We start from the raw sequence: 8,382 nt of genomic DNA, 5'->3' as shown, positions 1-8,382 counted from the left end.
TCTTGGCTCCAAACCGTGTGCAAACTGCTGCATGATGCCCAAAGTCGTGGCAGCACAAGCAGTGCCCTAGTTGCCCAGTCACAATGACCTGCTGCCTAAAGGAATGATCGCCTACCTCAATCTCTAGGAACTGTTGGATATTCTTGACCTCCTTCACTGCCACCCGTACCTTTGGGACCCCTGCCGCTGTCACTGCATCCGCGAAGGACGCAGGAAGGATAGTGCCAAAGAGCCTCCCGATGTCTTCCACTAACTGGCGGTACTCAATCACCATGCCGGGGAAGAGAAGGGTGACCCGGTGCCAATGAAACTTGTTGTGGAGTGAAAACGCCTCCACCGTGACGCCACTGTACTAAGGGACCATGTATATGACCCCCTTCGTGGATACATAAGGTGAACTGGCGAGTAGCTTGCGAGCTACGTCAGGCGGACCATGAAGATCCCTTGGCCCAATAGGACCATCTCCATTATCTGTGCCAAGCCGATGCTCAGCGTGGAGTGGAGCCAGTCCCAAAGCTGAGCCCTAGCTGGGGAATGTCCTACTATCTGACCATGGATTGCTGTTTCCATTAGTTCCAGCTCCTTAGCTAAGACGGCTCAGAGCTACTCCTTAGAGAGGACTACACGCAAGGTGTTCGACTGGGGGGCACTCGATGAGTACACCGGCGTCTGACCGAAGGTTTCCATTGCCCGTCCCTACTAGGAGAACCTACCTATCGCGCTGTTGTGTCGCTGAATGGGGAGTTGCTACAGGGGGAGGGAGCAACCGGAGGGGAAGGGAAGAAGAAAAGAGGGGGGGGATTCTATTTTCAATGCTGGTGGTATTGCAGACTGATCGTGGGCCAGGCCTCTCGTCAAGGCAGCACTCGGGGGGGGGGGGGGGGGTGGGAGCGGTCAACCTGGGGGACAGCTAGGCAAGAGGGGGAAGAGGCGGCTATTACACACCTTGGGAGCGAGGGCGCGCAAGCCGAACAGAGAGGCGCGAGAAGTGTTAAGACTGCCATGACCAGTCGAGCAACGTGCAGGAAAGTTGAACAGCGTGTAGGCCAGTCAGACAGTCGGACAACGTGCAAGACAGTCGGACAGTCGGATGGCGCGTGTTGGGCGGGGGGACAGTAGCGCGACGTGTAGGCAGAACTTTTTATGATTGATCCTCCCCATGTCTCATAATTTTGTGGTTTTTCATTTCTCCAAAAGCTAAACCAAGCTTAAGGCTTTAAGTCTCAAAAAGATTGGTTCCACCCTTCATATTCACACTTGGCAAACTTGTTTTTTTTGTCAAACGAAGGTTGTCTGAACGAACTTGGATTCGCAAACAAACTAGATGGTCGACTTCATAACGTCGAAATCTATAAAATTGGCCTCTGTTATGCACTTTTTGACCAATCACATAATTGCTTTATAACACAAAACTTTGCGGTGATTAAAATAGGGGGTCAAATGGACTCGGATTGACAAATTGAGACTTGTGTTGGGTTCCTGGCATCGAACTCCATCTAGGAAAACTCTAGCTCATCAATCTGCAACCATTTTATTTTGTATGAAAATTGGTCTTTTACACCTAGTCCATTTCCTCTTCAAATGGGCTCTAAAATCCAGCTCTCATTGGCAAACATGGGATAGGGAGACTTAGCCCTTGAATCCCATGAATTGATCTACACAAACAACAACCATGAAAAGCATCAACAACAAGCAGCCCCATCAAACGAAATACATAACAAAGCACAAGAACAACTCTCACCCTACCCCTTGACAATATCAAGGCATGAAAATCCTCAAGGGATAGGCCTAGCATAATCTGACAGAAGTCCAGAGTGAGTTAGTAACCAATTGTTCCAACACGGGCTAGTTAAAAGAACCGCCAAAGAAGTCATCCTAGGTGGTGGTCTGAATTGCTAACCCAACTAGGACAACTGGACCAGGAACTCCTATGAAGATGAGGACTCCTATAGCCTGGCCATGATAAATTTTCTTTTAACACACTTTGCTTTCAAAGTTTCTATACTCACGTGTGTAAAAAGGAGGGAGCTGAGCATTCCCAAGGAGAACAAGGCATTGGCCTCAGGTCATGACTCGATACCCAAGAATCTACCAAGCTCTCACACAGCAATACTTAATCCTTTTCTTACACTCACTTTTATTTTTGCTCCAACCTTAGTATTTCTTTCTTTTGGCTAGTTGCTACCCCAAGGAAGACAAGGTATCAGCCTCGGGTCGACTTATCCCCAAAGAACCTATCAGGACTTCGCAAGGTGATAATCAATTGCTCATAATATTTTTCTTTCTTGTTGTTTCTTATTGAGGGGTTAGAACCCCTTTTTATACACCTCTGTATCTCTATATATTTCAAGTATATTCAAAATTTTCTCTTCTTCTTTTGATTTTGGCAGGCTTCTCTAACTAGCTCACACTAGCAAGGACTCCGAGAATAGTTGCCTAGCAAGCAAGAACATGGTCACTAGGATTGCCTTCTAAAATAGGTCTTTCAATGCTGGACAATGTCCTTATATAGACGATAGATAGCTACTCAGACCCCCCTAGATATACACCTAACCTAACCCTAGGACTTCATGCCTTGATTGCTGGTTCCCAACAAAAAAAATAATCCACAAGTACATAGACACATATAGCATAAAAGAAAAGTACTCATAAATGAAAAACATCACCTGGACTGGCCACAAGAAGCTTCTGCATAGTAAAGGATCTCTCCATGTACCTTATCAAACCTGTCTAATACAATCACTAAAATAGAACAAGCATTAAACGCACCCACACCAAATAGACACATGGTCCTCTTGGCCTAATGACCCTCTTGGCCTTATGCAATCCTCAGGTATGTTACTCATGATTTTATATGTGTATCACGTGGGTTCAAAATAAGGTATTTTGAAATGCCATTTTTATATATTTTTTACATACAAAATAGTGTAATATAATATAATTATTTATAGATTGAATAGAAAAGGGTTATGTTTTATTCAAGAAAATTTTACAAAAAATGATTTTTATAAATAGGCCTTGAACGCACGTGATGTAGAGGATATACATATAGTAACTTCCCCGAGATGCAATCAAACATTAAAATCCAATAAAAATGGCCCTCTTGGCCTTATAACATAATCAACTTCACTACCATTCAACAACATATTGTTGAAACAACCCTTGGTCCTAACATAACTCTACTAAAGCACAATACTGACTAAGGATAAGGGCTTCGCATGCCCTATACTAAATGCATCAGGTTATTGGCTAACCCCCTTGCATAAATAGTAAAGGGGGTGTTCGACGAATATGATGATAAACAATCCTATGCATCCATGAAAAAATGGGAAGGTGCTCAATTGCTACCTGACTCATAACCCAAACTAGCCATCAACGACCAAAATAGGACATGTCAGCAAGAAGACCCCAAACTAGTCCTGGGCTAATGTTAGAAGGTAATTCTAAGAGCTCCCCCCGGACCATATTTGAAAAATACATCTTCAACAAAATCATAATTGGCCAGGGAATCCGAAAGTGATTCCATTGTCAAGGAACTAACTAACAAGTCACCATCTCAAATATATGCAACATATCCAAGGCTGCACGATGGTACATCCGTAAAATGAGATTCCACACACTATAGATCCCATTCAACTAATTAATCACTAACTATGGATCAGCTTTCACAAATAACCAAGGGATACAACCACATTGGGCTACTTTCAGCCCCATAATCAATGTTAACAATCAGAGACAGAGACAAGAGTGAAGAAGCAACAGTCAGAGCAGAGTGCTCTCTCACTTTCATTATCATTCCACATACTACTTAGTAAATGTACAACCTAAGGTCACAAATGACCATTCACACCAAAGCAATTAAGTCCTAAGCACCGACTTATTTAATGTCCACATAGTGTGGTATAGCTGGACAACTTAAGTGTCGAGTATGGTCATACCAAAGATAGTAGATCAAGCTTGAAGTCTTAACACTCCCCCTCAAGCTCAACACAGCATCTGCACACCAAGCATTTGTCTAAAAACACTAAACTTATCTTTACCCAAGGACTAGATAAAGATATCCGCAACCTGCTCATCAGTCTTTACATGCATGAGATCAACTCGTCCTGCAAGAACCATCTCTCTGATGAAGTGATAGTGTACCTCTATGTGTTTTGTTCTGGCATGATATACTGGATTTGTGGCGATTCGTGGCCAAGAGTACACTACTCAGATTATCGCATAGTAACTTCACTGGAGCATCTACCTGTATGTCCAAATCAGCCATGAGCTTGAGCAGCCATGAAATCTCCCATGTTGCCAATGCAGCACCCTTGTACTTTGCCTCAATCCTCGACAAAGCAACCGTAGGCTGCTTCTTGCTACTCTAGCTAATCACGCCGCTACCAAATCCAAAAGCATATCCACTCGTAGATCTACGGTCATATGAGCATCCTGCCCAATCTGCATCCATGTATCCAATGAGTTTCAAGGGCTTATCTCTGACATAAAATAGCCCATACTCTACAGTGGACTTAATATATCTCATAATGCGTCTAACTACATCCAAGTGCGGCTTTCTGGGCTTCCGCATAAACTGGCTTATGAGCCCTACATCATAGCTCAAGTAAGACTTAGTGATGGTAAAGTAAATCAGACTACCAACCATCTGCATGTACATAGTCACATCCTCTACTTCAGCTCCAGTGCTCATGTCTAGCTTGACATTCTAATCAAGAGGTGTATCCAATGGTTTGCATTCAGCCATGCCATACTTCTTCAACATTTCCATGGCATAGTGCTTTTGCATCAGCCACCCATAAACCATTTTCAACTGAAACTACCTCAATGCTCAAGAAATACTTCAATTCTCCTAGGTCATTCATGTCAAATTCAGATTTCAGCATCTTCATTACATACTATATGCCCAAGTCATCATCACCAGTGATTATCATATCAGAGGACCCATCAACTACAAGAGGATAGAGGCTGCCAGCATTGGCACCTCTAGCAAGCACAAGTACGCCATGGGTGATCTTCTAGGTAGAATCCCCAAATGAAACATGAAATCCAGCATCATCAAGCGACCTTGCAGACATAAGACTGTGTGTAAGCGCAGGTCAATATGATACTACAAAACAATTTTAACATACGATGTATTAGAACACACTACATAATAAATTGAAACAAATTACAAATTTTAATTTAAAAAAAACAAATAATACTTACAAACTCAGCCTCCCATGACTCCCTGCCACCCGATCCATAATGCGATGATCCCATGGTTTCCATCTAGATACATCACGCCTCTGCTCTTCTTTTCTCTGCTGCTCTTTTCTTGGCCTCTTTCCACTCCATGTAGTGGCAATTGGGTGGTTGGCCATATCCAGGGCGCCCCTGCTCTTGTCTCCGTAGTGACTCCTTGGCGCGTGTCATAAGGTGAGACCTCTTCTTATGAAGCGCGTCTCTCACATTTGACCGTCCCCAATCATCTGAGAATCGAGAATTCTTGGGATTAGGGTACCTTCTATGTACTGCCAGTAGCACCTCTTGCTACAAACCATTTTTTTGGTGCTTGAAGGGAATCATGCAATCTTTGTATGTGGCATGCACGACACTCCTCAAGTAGGCTATCACTTCCCTCCCCTCAGAGTTATGTAAGATACCACCATCTGTGACAGAGTAGTGCATTTGTGGAGGCTCACCTCTCTCATTTCCCGGTGAGGGTGATCGAGAGCCACCTCCTAGGCAACCCCCATAAGGCCCTCAACCTCCTCGTCCTCCCGCACGACTCTTCCTCCTCCCTCGACGAGCACTACCCTCTACCTCACTCGATGCACGTGCTTCTGCAGATGCACGTGCTTCGGCCGATCCATGTACTTCAGCTGATCCCTGTGCATCAGCTTATCTGTGTGTATACATAGTGCGTGGAGTACCTGCTAGTAGAGGTGTAACAAGATTTGGTGTGCCAAGGTTTGGTGTTTGTGCGGTAGTGCTAGGCAAAGATGTGATAGGTGTCCCAGACATGACACTAAAAACATCATCTGCACAGTGGGAGGGCAACCAAGATAACTGGTCATCTCCCCCATGAATTGCTCCTTGTTGGAAAAACCTCCAAAAAAACTACTAACACCCTAGAAAACTCCGCTAATGTGTTATTCATGCGTTCCAACTCAGGATCAGTGCTGGAGTATCGAGGATTCCACATCTACACAAGCAAAAATCCATTACTACCCTGTGTAGATAAAACATATTACACGCTACGTCTATACTTGTGGCTATACTCGCGTCTTCATAGCGCGTCTATTCCTGCGTCTATACCTGTGTCTACACTGTCATCTAGATGCATTGACAGACGCGCAAAGTCGGACCATACTTTGCAAACTGTTATAAAAAATGTGCAAAAAACCTCCATAGATGATAGTCTAAAGCATGTAAAGAGAGAGAGAGAGAGAGAGAAACAGACAAAGATAAAGTAAACAAGATTGAGAGAAAGAAAGAAAGAAAGAAAGTTATATTAACGTCTTCTAAAGACCAAAACTGGCCTATGAGACAAACTGTGATACAACTGATGAGGTCCAGCTATCCAAAATAAAAGAGCTGAATGAAAAGCTAAAAACTGGAAACTGAAAATACAGTGCTGTGAGTGTGATAAGTGTCGTGTATGTGTATGTGCGTATGTAGCTCTGGTACTTCAGATAATGGCTACAAAAGGGGAACAAATGTCGGCTGTGATAGGGGAACAACTGTCGGCTGTGATAAAGTGGTGCGATGTGTATATGTAACAGATGCAGGGAGATATACTATCCTGGGATGTAGTAGCAGTCGTCGAAGTCGCAAGTAGCAGATGATCCCTCCTGGATGCAGGATGTGGTACATCGGCAGTGGAGAAAGAGCAAACCGGAGATCTGAGATCCAATGTGTTGAGTGTCGTCGGATCTCAGTCTGCTCTCGATGTAGATCAAGAATCCTCCGGATCTCCTATGGTGTGGCTGTGGGGTCCGAAACCCACGGATCCTCGTGCGGCGTTGGGTACGCTGGTCCTCAGCCTGCTGTAGTGTGAGCCCGGAGGTCTGGCTGGAGGCTGGTACAGTAGCTCTCACTCTGTCTGTCTGAAAGAACTGTGTAATAGTCGTCTGGGTGGGGCCCTCTCTGACTGCGACCTGGTGTGTGCTCTGCTCTCTGATGTGCCATGCCTCTCCCAGAAAACGGCCAAATGATCTCTGATCCATATCAGTCATACATCCCTGAAGTGAGATGCTCAGTGTGTATCTAGATCTCAACTCTGAGTATGCCAGGCATCTGAGAACAAAATGCTCCTCACTCTCCACCTCTGATCTGCAAAGGGGGCATATCCTCTCCTCCTGTGGGATGCCACTGGCTCTGCCACTCTCAATCATAAGATGATGTGATGATACCCTGAGCTGTCCAATAAGAACTCTCAATCGATGTGGCATATAGATCTGCATATATCTCAGAATCTCTATGAATCCCTGAGAAGAAGAACTCACCTTCTTTGCTTGTTCCGACAGGTGGCAGCTAGGTTGCAAGCTCCTTGTCCTTCTTCTCCCTTCCCTTGGTAGGTTGCTTGATTCTTCTTCTCTTCCTTGGTGTTTGGATCTTGTTCTTTACTCTTTGGCTCTTCATTCCTCATGTCCTCTTTTTACTCTTATTTCCTTTCCTCATTGTCTTCATGAAGTGATAGATAGACATGATTAGTGATGTCGAGCTCGAACTCTAGAAAACACACAAAAAACGTACTAGGAAAGCACTGGTTTAAAAAGAAAGCCATAAATTTTTTAATTTTTTTTAAATATTTGCGTTGTGGGTCTATAAGCGCGTGTAATTGCGTGTGTATATGCACAGATAAGACATATTACACGCGCTGATAGACGCGCAATTACAATGAAACTGACTAAATACTAGCTTTTGGTTGTTTTTGGATCAACATGACTTTCCTAGTCTTTCAATATCAAAATGTTTGCCTCCACATTGTAAGTATCAAATTATTTAGGGAATATGAAATTTATACCAAATGAAATCATATATGTCCTTATGATTCAGGTGTAATTATGTTGTCATCTTCTACTAGTATGGGACATGCTGAGTCAACAAATAGTACATCCTCTAGTGAGGATGAGACATTGCGTCTTCACAATCGAGACGCTTGGCTACAACGGAAAATCAAATGTATGTGTGATCATTGTCGAGGATGTTTTTTTCGAGCACGTCAAATCACAATGTCACACCTCAACATGTACGGAGAGTGGGACCAAGAAAAAGACCCAGTAATTTTTACTACTTTATTTACACAAATATTATTGGTCTATGTTGTGTCTTCACCATTAAACAAAACCTTCTTTTTTTTAATTGAGCAGGATGCAGTACGACATCCTCAAATGG

Source organism: Lygodium microphyllum, chromosome 28 (genome assembly GCF_053477565.2).
Source record: "Lygodium microphyllum isolate KBCC chromosome 28, Lygodium_microphyllum_v1.1.10, whole genome shotgun sequence".
Taxonomy (NCBI): domain Eukaryota; kingdom Viridiplantae; phylum Streptophyta; class Polypodiopsida; order Schizaeales; family Lygodiaceae; genus Lygodium; species Lygodium microphyllum.
This window is presented reverse-complemented; position numbering follows the sequence as displayed.